Raw genomic sequence first — 13,924 nt, forward strand, 5'->3', positions numbered from 1 at the left:
GCTGCAGAAGAGGCCGATCAAGCCAGTAAGCAGCATTCCTCCAGTGTCTCTGCCTCAGCTGAGGTCCTCGCCTCAAGTTTATGCCCAGGCTTCCTTTCATGGTGGACTGCCATCCCTTTCTTCCCAAATTAGTTTTAGTCAGAATTTTACTCTAGTAACTAAAAGTAAATTAAGGCCCATGCATACCCCAGTTATCTAGGTGGCAGTGAACAGAACAATATACCATTTATTTTCTCAGCCTTAACCCTAAGAAACACTATATATTCCTTAATCTTGTTGTAAAAAGCGACAAGAAGTATCACCTTGGTATGTCTTAAACATACACATGCATCTGCCTGCTTGTGCACACATACAGTATGCACGTGTAGAGTATATTGATGTCCTGCTATGATGTTGGTGGCTGGTCCTTAGCAGTGGGGGTGTACATTCCTCATAATTATAAGCTGTTTTGACTCTCAAGATTTAATGTAGACAGAACATTCCACTACACAATGCTACCGCAGTCCCCTTAATATCTCTAAGTTCTTTTATATATGCAAATAAAAGTTAGATCACTAGGTCAAATATATTTTAAAGGTTGAACTTAGTTTTTAAAGTGCCTTAAAACATGCTTTAGGGTATGCTAGAAAAATAAATTAGACATCACTTCTATAGTGGGCAGTTCCGTGCACTGGAGATTAAAGCGGAGAAACAGGTGGAATATTGTGTTTGGGGGTGGGGGCTGTTTTATACAGAAAACCCTCCCCCCCGCGTCCCTAGATAAGGATCAGTAGTCTAACAAGTAAATGCTGGGGGCATTTTCTTCCAAAAAGAGTAAGTTGTGTTCCTACATGAAGAACTGTGGCAAGCTCATTTGCCTCTGCTTCCTGGGTGCTCAGAACTTTGGTTCCCAGAGAAAGCTCTGGTCCATCCACTTTCCATTCTACTTCTGCTTCCTTTGCCCCTTGTTTTGAAGTTTACTGAGCAGTTGCTAGGGAGCCAGCCCTGTCCCTTCTGTTGCCAGGTTGCCAGGATATATCCAGGCAACGGAAGCTGGGGTTCCTCTTACGCGCCAGCCATACCTACTAACTCCATGTCCCACAGGAGAAATGTGAATCTCAGAGTTCCCAGGTCCTGCGCCATCCTCCGTGGATCCTCACAGTGGGCTGGAACGCCATAGTAAAGGCCAAGCATCGAGAAGAGGACACATCCAAGGTACGTCTGTGAGAGTGTGTTCCCTCTCGTCTCACAGCTCCTCATTCTGAAGCTTTACTTTCAGTCAGCCATCACTTACCACCTTGAATTCCTCCACACCCTCCTCACCTGTGGGCAGTAATTATGTCTCTGTGAGAGGAAAGACGTTTAAATAGAATTTAGTCCTAATGATTGTGACGGTATTTTCCAATGAATATTTACTTCCTTGGATAGTGTCAACAACGAGGATTGAACTGTTACTTAAATGCCATAATGACTAAAAAGAGAATCGAATTTCACTGAAAGACACAACCTAAAGAATTTTCTTCCACATGAATGAAGTTTGTTTTAACCTTACTACTATATTAAATTTATTAGCCAGTTTATCCACAAAAGAAACGGGGAAAAAGGCTCTAGTTACTCAGTTGAATTAAAGGTTTTAAAAAAGTCAACTGAGAAAGGGAATAACACTCGAAATGTAAATAAGAAACACTCAAGTTAATAAAAAAAGAAAAAAGAAAAAAAAAGTCAACTGAGTGAAATACAACCAAACTTAAGCTCTACATTTCAAATTCCTAAAATCAAATAATTTAATAGACGATAGCCACATAGAAATCCTCTCAACCAAGGTAGGGGCATTTGCGTCACCCCGGAAATTGTTCTTCTGACTTCCGGTCTGCCTTCTCGCCACTGTGCTGGCTTCGGTCATCAGAGAGTGATTTGCCCCGAGTGAACTCCGTATGACTCTAGTCATGCAACATGTGCTTCTGTTTCTGACTCCTATGGACGCGGAGAAGTTTCTAGGCTGTTCTGTGCCGCTCTGTGTGTCGCTGCTCAGTCTTTGATGGGTGAGCATAACTCTACGATTGTCCCACATTTGTTTAGCAATTCATTCGTTGGTATTTGGTTTCTTTCCAGTTTGGTCCTGCTGTAACTGAGCAGCGGTAAACACTTCTGTACAAGTCTCGTCTCTCCACAGATTTCATTCTTTAAGTCTACCAGTGAAACTGGTAAGAGTAAGGAGAAAATGTATCCTGGCAGAGTAATAATTTGAATTTGCCATCAACTAATGAAGTGGGGCACTTCCTCACAGGCCCCCTTTTAATTGCCTAGTCACACTATGGCCCATTTAAAACTTCTTCCTTACCTTTAACGAGCCATGAGCCACCCACTGGGCACACCCCTTTTGAGTGACCACACTGATAAAATGGACAGATGATGTCATCAAAGATGTCAGCATGACCATGCATCTTTTTGCTTGCTTCAAAATGTGCTCACCTTCACACCAGGGAAACATGATTAGTGCTCTGTGACCACAGAATAGCACTGCCTCCGCATGTCCCTTGTCATTTACATGCAGTAATTCAGCACATACTCTAATGTATCTGACATTTTCAGCATCATGTGTTTTGAGAGGACGCATGTTGTGCCTTTGTAGGGCTGTTTATCAACCCTTTATGTAAGAAGACACCATGATTTTTGTATTTTGCCTGCTGATGGGTAAATGTGTTCTTAATTTTCGTTATTATGAGTAAGGCTCCTGTGGATGTCTATCTGTATGTGAGGTTTCGTAGATATATAATTTTATATTTTATACAACGTGTAGCCTATACATATTGCTAAGTGCCAAACAGTTCTTCAGAGTGGTTGTAACACTTCACATTCCTACCAGGAAGATTCCGCACATCCTTATTAACACTTGGGTTGACAATCCTTTTAGCTTCAGGCATTGCAGCTTATATGTCTATGATCTCTGTGGTTTTGTTTACATCTTTTCTATTTAAAATGTTTTTTTTAAAAAAGGTTTTGTGCATGGATGTTTTGCCTGCATGTGTGTCTGTGTACCATGCGTCCAAAGAGGCCAGAAGAGGCTGTTGGATCCTGATACTAGAGTTACAAACAGTTGTCAGCCATTATGTGGGTACAAAGAATTGAACATGGATCCTCTGCAAGAGTAGCCAGTGGTCTTAACCACTGAGCCCTCTCTCCAGCTCCAGAAAAATGTTGACATTTTTTTTTCTTTTTCTGATGCCAAACAACCAGTAACATTCTGTACTATTTCCCAAGCTCTATGACTACATAACTTTTGTCATCAGCCATATAGGCAAAGGTTTGTTCTCTTTAAAATTTGGGCTATCTTGTTTTATGTGCACACACAGAGACATACACAACAAATTCTTTATAGCTATAAATCTTAAGTATATTTTCCACTCTTTTGCTTGTCTTTTAATCATCTTGGTTTTGAAGAGCAATGGTTTCTGACACAGAAGTATCATTAATTATACGTTTTATGTTTCCATTATTTTTTGGTTTGCCTATGAAACTTTTGCAAATATCCACATCACATAATATTTACCTGTGTTTCCTTTCAAGAACCTTCTAGTTTTATCTCTTGTGATTAGCTCTGCAAGTTATTTCTGAGTGCTAAAAGTAGAGAATGGATACCGGATTTTACCCATGACTGCACCCAACCTTTCACTGCTGTGTGTTAAGAGAGGTTTCCTTTCCTCCACGGAAGCATCTTTGGCAGTTTTGTAAACAAACGAACCAAACAGTTGATTATGTATCTCTCAACTCTATTATATACATCAATTCTTTATCTTCATTAATACTATTAATTTTAATAAGCCAACTTTTATTGGGATATAAGTATGGAAACAGGTATTTGAAGCATGCATCGGGACCACTTGCCAGTGATCATTCATAAGACTTGAGTGAGACTGGGCTCTCTTCCTTGATTGTCATCTCCATGTCCTCCCAGGCAGGAGCCAAAGATATGTGATACACTTATTCACAAAACTTAATATCAGAAATTGTAATTTTAAATTACCTAATTTTATTTAATTAAGTTTCACTAACTTATTCTCTACTGTATTACATGATCTATTCTAGACAGAGGAAAAAAGAGGAGACTTTCTTGGTTCAGAATTTACACACAGAGACATTATTTATGCTCGTACCATCTTGCCTACTTAACAGCATGTGTTTCACAGTGAAAAATAAACCTACTACAGGAGCTTCAGACGAAAACTTTTAAAAGCTTAGACTTTTTAGTTTTAAAACTTTTAGACTGAGAGAGAATTAACAACACAAAATGCAAAAAATATGGCTTATCCACACAAATGCAAAAATATGAGGTTATCAATTCCCAGCTTTTCCCCCCCATCTTTATTAACTTGGGTATTTCTTATTTATGTTTCGATTGTTATTCCCTTTCCTGGTTTCCGGACCAACATCCTCTTTATCCCTCCACCTCCCTTTCTGTATGGGTGATGCCCTCCCCATCCTCCCACCATCACCACCCTCCCCACAACAATCACATTCACTGAGGGTTCAGTCTTGGCAGGACCCAGGGCTTCCCCTTACACTAGTGCTCTTACTAGGCTATTCATTGCTACCTATGAGGTCAGAGTCCAGGGTCAGTCCATGTATAGTCTTTAGGTAGTGGCTTAGTCCCTGGAAGCTCTGGTTGCTTGGCATTGTTGTACATATGGGGTCTCGAGCCCCTTCAAGCTCTTCCAGTTCTTTCTCTGATTCCTTCAACGGGGGTCCTATTCTCAGTTCAGTGGTTTGCTGTTGGCATTCGCCTATGTATTTGCTGTATTCTGGCTGTGTCTCTCAGGAGTGATCTACATCCGGCTCCTGTCGGCCTGCACTTCTTTGCTCCATCCATCTTATCTAGTTTGGTGGCTGTATATGTATGGGCCACATGTGGGGCAGGCTCTGAGTGGGTGTTCCTTCTGCCTCTGTTCTAAACTTTGCCTCTCTATTCCCTGCCAAGGGTATTCTTGTTCCCCTTTTAAAGGAGGAGTGAAGCATCACATTTTGATCATCCTTCTTGAGTTTCATGTGTTCTGTGCATCTAGGGTAATTCGAATATTTGGGCTAATATCCACTTATCAATGAGTGCATACCATGTGTGTTTTTCTGTGATTGGGTTACCTCACTCAGGATGATATTTTCCAGTTCCCTCCATTTGCCTACAAATTTCATGAAGTCATTGTTTTTGATGTACCACATTTTCTGTATCCATTCCTCTGTTAAAGGGCATCTGGGTTCTTTCCAGGTTCTGGCTATTATAAATAAGGCTGCGATGAACATAGTGGAGCACGTGTCTTTTTTATATGTTGGGGCATCTTCTGGGTATATGCCCGAGAGGTATAGCTGGGTCCTCAGGTAGTTCAATGTCCAATTTTCTTAGGAACCTCCAGACTGATTTCCAGAATGGTTGTAACAGTCTGCAATCCCACCAACAAAGGAGGAGTGTTCCTCTTTCTCCACATCCTCGCCAGCATTTGCTGTCACCTGAGTTTTTGATCTTAGCCATTCTCACTGGCGTGAGGTGAAATCTCAGGGTTGTTTTGATTTACATTTCCCTTATGACTAAAGATGTTGAACATTTCTTCGGGTGGTTCTCAGCCATTCGGCATTCCTCAGCTGTGAATTCTTTGTTTAGCTCTGAACCCCATTTTTAATAGGGTTATTTGTCTCCCTGCTGTCTAACTTCTTGAGTTCTTTGTATATTTTGAATATAAGCCCTCTATCAGTTGTAGGATTGGTAAAGATCTTTTCCCAGCCTGTTGGTTACAGTTTTGTCTTCATAACAGTGTCCTTTGCCTTACAGAAGCTTTGCAGTTTTATGAGACTCCATTTGTCGATTCTTGATCTTAGAGCATAAGCCATTGGTGTTTTGTTCAGGAAATTTTTTCCAGTGCCCATGTGTTCCAGATGCTTCCCTAGTTTTTCTTCTATTAGTTTGAGTGTATCTGGTTTGATGTGGAGGTCCTTGATCCACTTGGACTTAAGCTTTGTACAGAGTGATAAGCATGGATCGATCTGCATTCTTCTACATGCTGACCTCCAGTTCAACCAGCACCATATGCTGAAAATGCTATATTTTTTTCATTGGTTGGTTTTGGCGCCTTTGTCAAAAGTCAAGTGCCCATAGGTGTGTGGGTTCATTTCTGGGTCTTCAATTCTATTCCACTGGTCTATCTATCTGTCTCTGTACCAAAACCATGCAGTTTTTATCACTATTTCTCTGTAATACTGCTTGAGATCAGGGATAGTGATTCCCCCGGAAGTCCTTTTATTGTTGAGGATAGTTTTAGCTATCCTGGGTTTTTTGTTATTCCAGATGAATTTGCAAATTGTTCTGTCTAACTCTATGAAGAATTGGATTGGTATTTTGATGGGGATTGCATTGAATATGTAGATCGCTTTTGGTAAAATGGCCATTTTTACTATGTTAATCCTGCCAATCCATGAGCATTGAGATCTTTCCATCTTCTGAGGTCTTCTTCAATTTCTTTCTTCAGAGATTTGAAGTTCTTATCATACAGATCTTTCACTTGCTTGGTTAAAGTCACACTGAGGTATTTTATATTATTTGGTACTATTATGAAGGGTGTCGTTGCCCTAATTTCTTTCTCGGATTGTTTCTCTTTTGTGTAGAGGAAGGCTACTGATTTATTTGAGTTAATTTTATACCCAGCCACTTTGCTGAAGGTGTTTATCAGGTTTAGTAGTTCTCTAGTGGAACTTTTAGGATCTCTTAAATATACTATCATATCATCTGCAAATATCGTTATTTTGACTTCTTCTTTTCCAATCTGTATCCCTTTGATCTACTTTTGTTGCCTGATTGCTCTGGCTAGAACTTCAAGAATTATATTGAATAAGTAGGGAGAGAATGGGCAGCCTTGTCTAGTCCCTGATTTTAGTGGGATTGCTTCATTTCTCTCCATTTAGTTTAATGTTAGCAACTGGTTTGCTGAATATGGCTTTTACTATTTTTAGGTATGGGCCTTGAATTCCTATTCTTTCCAGGACTTTTATCATGAAGGGGTGTTGAATTTTGTCAAATGCTTTCTCAGCATTTAATGAAATGATCATGTGGTTTTGTTCTTTCAGTTTGTTTATATAATGGATCACGTTGATGGTTTTCCGTATATTAAACCATCCCTGCATGCCTGGGATGAAGCCTACTTGGTCATGGTGGATGATTGTTTTGATGTGCTCTTGAATTCGGTTTGCCACAATTTTGTTGAGTATTTTTGCGTCGATATTCATAAGGGAAATTGGTCTGAAGTTCTCTTTCTTTGTTGTGTCTTTGTGTGGTTTAGGTATAAGAGTAATTGTGGCTTCGTAGAAGGAATTCGGTAGCACTCTGTGTGTTTCAATTTTGTGCAATAGTTTGAATAATATTGGTATGAGGTCTTCTATGAAGGTCTGATAGAATTCTGCACTGAACTGTTCTGGACCTGGGCTCCTTTTGGTTGGGAGACCTTTAATGGCTGCTTCTATTTCTTTTGGAGTTATGGGGTTGTTTAAATGGTCTATCTGTTCCTGATTTAACTTCAGTACCTGGTATCTGTCTAGGAAATTGTCCATTTCCTGCAGATTTTCAAGTTTTGTTGAATATAGGCTTTTGCAGTAGGATCTGATGATTTTTTGAATTTCCTCTGATTCTGTAGTTATGTCTCCCTTTTCATTTCCGATTTTGTTAATTTGGACACACTCTCAGTGTCCTCTCGTTAGTCTGGCTAAGGGTTTATCTATCTTGTTGATTTTCTCAAAGAACCAACTTTTGCTTCTGTTGATTCTTTGTATGGTCCTTTTTCTTTCTACTTGGTTGATTTCAGCTCTGAGTTTGATTATTTCCTGCCTTCTACTCCTCCTGGGTGTAATTGCTTCTTTTTGTTCTAGAGCTTTTAGCTGTGCTGTCAAGCTGCTGATATATGCTCTCTCCTGTTTCTTTCTGCTGGCACTCAGAGCTATGAGATTTCCTCTTAGCATAGCTTTCACTATGTCCCAAAAGTATGGGTATGTTGTACCTTCATTTTCATTAAATCCTAAGACTTCTTTAATTTCTTTCTTTCTTTATTCCTTGACCATGTTATCATTGAGTAGAGCATTGTTCAACTTCCATGTATATGTGGGTGTTCTTCCCTTACTGTTATTGAAGACCAGCTTTAGCCCGTGGTGGTCTGATAAGATGTGTGTGATTATTTCTATCTTTCTGTATCTGTTGAGGCCTGTTTTATGACTGATTATATGGTCAGTTTTGGAGAAAGTACCATGAGGTGGTAAGAAGAAGGTATATCCTTTTGTTTTAGGATAGAATGTTCTATAAATATCTGTTAAGTCCATTTGGGTCATGGCTTCTCTTAGTCTGTCTATGTCTCTGTTTAATTTCTGTTTCCATGATCCGTCCATTGATGAGAGTGGGGTGTTGAAATCTCCTACTATTATTGTTTGAGGTGCAATGTGTGCTTTGAGATTTAGTAAGATTTCTTTCATGTATGTAGGTGCCCTTGTATTTGGAGCACACACATTTACGATTGAGAGTTTATCCTTGTGGATTTTTCCTTTGATGAATATGAAGTGTCCTTCCTTAATTTTTTTGATGACTTTTAGTTGAAAATTGATTTTATTCGATATTAGAATGGGTACTCCAGCTTGCTTCTTCAGACCATTTGCTTAGAAAGTTGTTTTCTAGCCTTTCACTCTGAGGGAGTGTCTGTCTTTGTCTTTGAAGTGTGTTTCCTGTAGGCAGCAGAATTCAGGGTCCTCATTGCATATCCAGTTTGTTAATCTGTGTCTTTTTATTGGGGAATTGAGTGAGTCCATTGATGTTGAGAGATATTAAGGAATAGTGATTGTTGCTTCCTGTTACATTCGTCTTTGGAGGTGAGATTATGTTTGTGTGCTTTTCTTCTCTTTGTTTTGTTGCAAGACGATTAGTTTCTTGCTTTTTCTAGGGTGTAGCTTGTGTCCTTATGTTGGGCTTTACCATTTATCATCCTTTGTAGGGCCAGATTTATAGAAAGATACTGTGTAAATTTGGTTTTGTCATGGAATATCTTGGTTTCTCCATCTATGTTAATTGAGAGTTTTGCTGGGTACAGTAACCTGGGCTGGCATTTGTGTTCTCTTAGGGTCTGTATGACATCTGTCCAGGATCTTCTGGCTTTCATAGTGTCTGGTGAGAAGTCTGGTGTGATTCTGATAGGTCTGCCTTTATATGTTACTTGACCTTTTTCCCTTACTGATTTTAATATTCTTTCATTGTTTTGTGCATTTGGTGTTTTGACTATTATGTGACGGGAGGAGTTTCTTTTCTGCTCCAACCTATTTGGAGTTCTGTAGGCTTCTTGTAACTTTATGGGCATCTCTTTCTTTAAGTTAGGGAAATTTTCTTCTATGATTTTGTTGAAGATATTTACTGGTCCTTAGAGCTGGGAGTCTTCACTCTCTTCTATACCTATTATCCTTATGTTTAATCTTCTCATTGAGTCCTGGATTTCCTGTATGGTTTGGACCAGTAGCTTTTTCTGTTTTACATTATCTTTAACAGTTGTGTCGATAATTTCTATGGAGTCTTCTGCTCCTGAGATTCTCTCTTCTATCTCTTGTATTCTGTTGGTGATGCTCATATCTAGGACTCCTTGTCTCTTGTTTTGGTTTTCTATATCCAGGGTTGTCTCCCTTTGTGCTTTCTTTATTGTTTCTATTTCCATTTTTAATTCCTTCACCTGTTTGTTTGTGTTTTCCTGTAATTCTTTCAGGGATTTTTGCATTTCCTCTCTATAGGCTTCTGCTTGTTTATTTGTGTTTTCCTCCATTTCTCTAAGGGAGTTCTTTATGTCTTTTTTGAAGTCCTCCATCATCATGATCAAATGTGATTTAAAATCAAGATCTTGCTTTTCTGGTGTGTTTGGATATTCGGTGTTTGCTTTGGTGGGAGAATTGGGTTCCGATGATGCCATGTAGTCTTGGTTTCTGTCGCTTGGTTTCCTGTGCTTGCCTCTTGCCACAGGTTGTCTCTGATGTTACCTTGTTCTGCTATTTCTGACAGTGGCTAGAGTGTCTTATAGGCCTGTGTGTCAGGATTGCTGTAGACCTGTTTTCCTGTTTTCTTTCAGCCAGTTATGGGAACAGAGTGGTCTGCTTTCAGGCATGTAGTCGTTCCTGTCCACTGGCTTTCAGCTGTTCCTGTGGGAGTGTGTCCTGAGTCCACCAGGCAGGTCACTTGGAGCAGAAAAGTTGCTCTTACCTCTGGTCTCAGGCCTGAAGTTGCTCTGGGGGGCCTGCGCTTCAATTCTCCATGAGAGCGTAACCCAAAGAGCCTGCCCCACCTTTTTCGGGCCCCTGTACACAGGGGTCCCAGATGGCGTTAGGTGTTTTCCTCTAGAGTCAGAAATGTGGGCAAAGTGCAGTCTCTTCTGGCTTCCCGGGCGTGTCTGTCCCTCTGAAGATTTAGCTCTCAGTCCCATGGGATTTGGGTGCAGAGAACTGTTGACCAGGTCCCTTCAGATCCGGGCAGTGTCTGGACCACAGGGGACCTGCCGCTTGAGTGTCTCTATCTTCCTGTTCTGAGAGGAAGATTCTTATTCGCAAAGATTCATCTCTCTCTCCCTCCCCCCTCCCATTCCCAGCTTTGAAGCCTCTGTCACACATATCCATTTTGAGCCTGAAAATGGCAACTGTAAGTTTTGTTACTTGCCCTTTCTTGTTTACTTCAGAACTTGAATCCCATATATTTGCCTCTGATAGAAATTTGAAAACAGTGAAGAGCGCACACAATTCCAGAATATATCACCTGAAGGAGCAGGGGTGATTCCTACTAAGTATTAAACACTAGGGGAGGTATTCTCCAGATGGCAATAGCAATATACCATGGTACAGCAGCAGGGGGAGGGAGGATGTAAAGACGTAATTTGCTAATGGTTTAAACATGGCGATAACCTGTAGATTTTATGTGCAGAGGACAAAGAAGCCAAACATTTATTTATTGATCCAAGAGGATCCTGGATACAGTCGGGCACAAGCAAAAATTGATAGGAATCTAATTGTATTTTGAGTATTATTTTAAAATTCACACCGATGAAAAATTGGATGCTTCACTTTTTTTTCTTTTCAAGCATGTGCACTATTCAGTGCCCATAGAGGTCAGAAGAAGGCGATATGTTCTCTGGAGCTAGAATTACAGATGGCTGTAGTCACCATGTGTGGGGGACAGGGAACAGAACCTAGGTCCTCTGGAAGAACAACAAGAGCTCTTAACTGCTGAGCCATCTCTCCACTCCAGACACTTTACTTTTAAATCAAGTCTTGCTTTTATGTTCTCATGCAAGACTACACATTTTCCTTCTGTGTGCATGAGGAGGAAACAATTTAACTGCATAGGGTACATACCCTCCCATTACAAGATAAGACAAATACAATAAAAGACAAATATGTAAAAGAATAAACATGACTATTCTCCCATAAATATTTATCAAAGAGGTGGGCAGCTGGCCAAATCTGGCCTATAGTCTATAGCTTGTGTACCCTTGTCCTCATGTTTGAGTAATTCCGGTGAATTATCTTCTCCAAGACCTACATTAATTTAGAAAGTCTATGCTTCCACTGTGGAACCCAGTCCTTTAAGAGCTTTTCAGAAGAGAAATGACTTTTGAGGAGAGTTAAGTTTGAAGTTCCTAAGTACTCATAATGCTTATGTATAAAAGGGATTATGGAGAAATAACCTCCAGCCTGGAAACCCAAACACTCACTTTCAGATTCTGCTTAAACGTGCAGTGCCCTGGCACATGCCATAGCTGTCATAAGGCCACCATTGGTGCCCCCATCGCCACCACACCTGGGGGCTGGTGGCTGTGGCAGCCTCTGGTCAGTCATTACTCTCTGAAGGACTTTTTCCCAAGGCACACTCTTTGGTTTGATACATAGTCTTTGCCTGGGGTCTTATTTATCTTGGACTAATTATAGTTACAAATCTCAGGCTAAATAGAATAGCAATCCCTTTATGAAAAGGAATTAACAAGATTTATATGTTGAAGTATTCCTAAGACCTAAAAAATAAAGCCCGAAAAGTCTTCACTAAAAGTCCTTTTCAGTTGTCTTTTTTTCTATTTAAATAATAACCTTGAGTTCTGTTGAAAATGTAATGTAAAACAAAGCTAATTTCATTCAACATAGGCTGTGTTTTGTTAGCACCTACTGTGGGTCTGGCAATAGGCCATGTGCTGTCAGTTCAACTGTAGAGAGCAGCAAATAAGTCCCCAGTGCCTTGGAGTTCATGTCCATATGAAGGAAATGGATACCACACGTGCAAACCAAAAACCAAAACAAAAACCACATGTTGTAAATGCAGTTCAGAAAACAAGCCGTGATGTCACTGAACAGAACTGTTGGCAGTGGCTGCAGAACACGTTCGTGCGTGCATGCGGGTATGTGTACACTTGGTTGTGTGTTTGAAAGAAAATGACAGCAGTTACTAGAAGAACAATCAGGAAAAGCCTCTCTGGGTTGATAATGTTTGCAGAGAGATAGAAAAAGAGAAAACAGAAAGCCAGTCAAAGAACTAGAGGAAGGTTTTAGGCAGGAGGAAGGTCACATGAAAAGCCTCCACCCTGTCTGTCTACTGAGGAGGGAAAAAGACTTTGACTTGTCTGAGAAATTTGAGGTAAAATGAGTGTAGCACTCTACAGAGGAAGGGAAAAGGGAACCAAGATAGAGACCTGGGAGAGAGTAATCCTAGATTACAGAGGACCTCAATGGTCAAGAGTTTGAGTTCTATCTCGAGGAGGGTGAGTCGTCTGTGAGCATCTAGTCTGGGTCCAGGCACTAGGTTCTGGTTGTAATTTGCAGACATAAATGTAGTTGCTAGGAAAATAAATGACTTGGGAAGTCAAGGTGAATGTGGTCCTTCTATGCCATGGGAACACGGAGTGTGAATGGTTAGGCAACCTTCCCGGCAGTGGTATTCTGAGCACAGGCAAGGATGCGAAAAGAATAGCTGGGTTGCTGGGGTTAGATTAGGAACAGCCGGTGTGTGCTAATTCAGTATCACAAGGTATCCAACATCAGGTGGGAGAATGAACACAGAAGTCAAGTCAGTGGAGACACACCCAAACCCAAACTCATAAGCAGAAAAAGAAATGGACCACACACAGAGTTACTCTCTTCCCTATGACTTTAGCAGATGGGTCCACAGGGAAGAAAAGCTGCTAATGTTTTAAATGTGTTGCTGCTTTTCTCCATTCTTCCTGTGCTGGTCGCACGGGCCCTGAATCCCACATGCAAACTGTGGTGAGATTGGGGCTCTAGCTGGAGAGTTAGCGCAAGGGAGAACATCTTATCCCAAGCTTAAATAGTTGTCAAAAGAGCAGCTTATGACATGAACAACAACAAAGGAACACTCAATCAATCAAACAAGAGAGGCAACAATCTGGAGACAGAAGAGAGAAACAATTTGGAAAAGCCATACTTCAGGTTTCAGCCATTGCTGTCCTAATCAGTACCATGTGACCTAGTTACAATCCAGATTTGATAAGAAGCCATCCTGGATTAAATAATTGCTAGGCAAAGGTTAGAGATATATGGAGAGGTGTGTGCGTGTGTGTGTGTGTGTGTGTGTGTGTGTGTGTGTGTGTGTGTGTGTGTGTGTTTTAGCAGCTGAGGAGTTCTGTATTCAGAGAGGGGCAATTAAGAGCAGAGCACGAAATGAAATGATAATAAATATGAGTAATAAACCTCCATCTAGCTCATTACTAGTCATATATATTCATTAAAGCATTAAATGCAATATAGTCAAAGAACATGCATACACATGTAATAACAAGTTAATATAACATTTGACCTGGTCCATGGCATTTTTCTCTCAAAAATACTAGGTGATTGTGCAATGTTACAATCAGATAAATCTTGGACTGAATTATCTGTTTATTTCCAAGTTAGCCATCTT

General features: G+C 40.4%; 1 protein-coding gene across 1 annotated transcript in view; it reads left to right on the plus strand.

Moving 5' to 3' along the window:
* The first annotated feature begins 1,022 nt into the window (after positions 1-1,022).
* Positions 1,023-13,924, plus strand: part of Zfp474 (zinc finger protein 474) — a 30,280-nt gene continuing 17,378 nt past the window's right edge. The window contains 1 exon segment of the mRNA NM_001107380.3: positions 1,023-1,194. The gene's annotated coding sequence lies outside the window, so the exon portion shown is untranslated.

Source organism: Rattus norvegicus, chromosome 18 (assembly GCF_021556685.1).
Source record: "Rattus norvegicus strain SHRSP/BbbUtx chromosome 18, alternate assembly SHRSP_T2T, whole genome shotgun sequence".
NCBI classification, from domain to species: domain Eukaryota; kingdom Metazoa; phylum Chordata; class Mammalia; order Rodentia; family Muridae; genus Rattus; species Rattus norvegicus.